We start from the raw sequence: 1,297 nt of genomic DNA on the forward strand, positions 1-1,297 counted from the left end.
GACCTACACGGACCCCTCTGCTCAAGGGTTCAGTTCAGTATGTTGGGTGGTCTCAGCCTTTGTGGACCTCCAGTCCACACCACACTACACTTCTCCTGCCCACATTCTGCCCCATGTTTGGTACGAAACTCTGGGATTTTTGCACAGTCTGCATCTTCTATTTGTCATGTTGAGGGTCTGTACTTGTGCTGCTGTTGTAGCGCTTCAGTCCAGCCCATAGCCACCTGTAGGATTTATTCCTCAGTCTGCCAGTGGGACATGCTGTGCAGGGRCTTATCTTTTTATGATGGTTCCTCTTGTTTCTCCTCTTCTGCACTGGTTCTCTGCTGCTGGAAACCTTCACTGATCACTGGGATATTTTACTCATGTATTCTGACATATTACTGACTTTAAGGATTTWGTTTTTAAATTCAGCTTTAAGAAATGTTGCACTGATGTGCAGACACATGAAAAATACAAAAAGTGACATAAAAAAACAACCTTCAGGAAAAAGGGATGATTTATAACCTAAATTAAAAGCCAGTAATTTTCAAACATATTTTTTAAGTTTGTTAAAAAGACTGAAAAGCAGGACTTTTTCAGACTTTGTGAACTTTACCTTGAGTTAGGAAGTTAAATGATCATTTGATGAGTCTCGCAGTTAAAAGCATGAGAGGCAAACGGAGCGAGGACACGTCTGAGTCACTCGTAAAACTGAGRGATGAGCAAAGAGTCAGGAAAACAACAGCTGCAGTGAAGTCAACCACAACACAAACAATGTGGCCATCTTGTCTCATCATGTTAAAATGTTTCAGTGTGGTAAACTGAAGTAATAAGTCAGACACTAAGTTAGCAGATGGTTGCTGTAGATACAAACCTGCTGTTAGCTGCAGCTTGTGTCACATGTGGGTCATTGATGAGCTGGACACAWCAAAACATTTAGAGCAATTATTTATGTAATAGTGACAAAACTTTAAGTAATATATATTATTTACTGTTATACTTTAAGCACCTACGGTGTCTTTTAAATATACATTCATTTTAGGATTGTTGCTGAAGAAAATGAGTAATTTTAAAATTTGAATCATTTGATCAGCAAGATTACTTTCTTTTAACAAGTATATCWTAAAGCAGTGGCTCCTAATTACATGTACAACCAAATATAAATATATTATACTACCAAAAGTATTGTCTCACCTGCCTTGACTCACATATGAGCTTCAGGTACATCCCAGTCCTGATCCATAGGGTTTAATATGATGTTGGTCCAGCCTCTGCAGCTAGACCAGCTTCAGCTCTTCTGAAGGCTGTCCACAAG

The 1,297-nt window shown here is 39.1% G+C and overlaps 1 long non-coding RNA gene across 1 annotated transcript in view; it reads right to left on the minus strand.

Annotated features, from left to right (window-relative positions):
* LOC106531517 (uncharacterized) overlaps positions 1–1,285 on the minus strand; it is a 5,159-nt gene extending 3,874 nt beyond the window's left edge. The window contains exons 1-2 of the long non-coding RNA XR_001311924.1: positions 1,177–1,285; positions 857–900 (exon numbers count right to left, since the gene is read on the minus strand). This is a non-coding gene — a long non-coding RNA (uncharacterized LOC106531517). The remainder of the gene's footprint in view (positions 1–856; positions 901–1,176) is intronic.
* Positions 1,286–1,297: the final 12 nt, after the last annotated feature.

Source organism: Austrofundulus limnaeus, unplaced genomic scaffold (assembly GCF_001266775.1).
Source record: "Austrofundulus limnaeus strain Quisiro unplaced genomic scaffold, Austrofundulus_limnaeus-1.0 Scaffold646, whole genome shotgun sequence".
In the NCBI taxonomy this organism is placed as follows: Eukaryota; Metazoa; Chordata; class Actinopteri; order Cyprinodontiformes; family Rivulidae; genus Austrofundulus; species Austrofundulus limnaeus.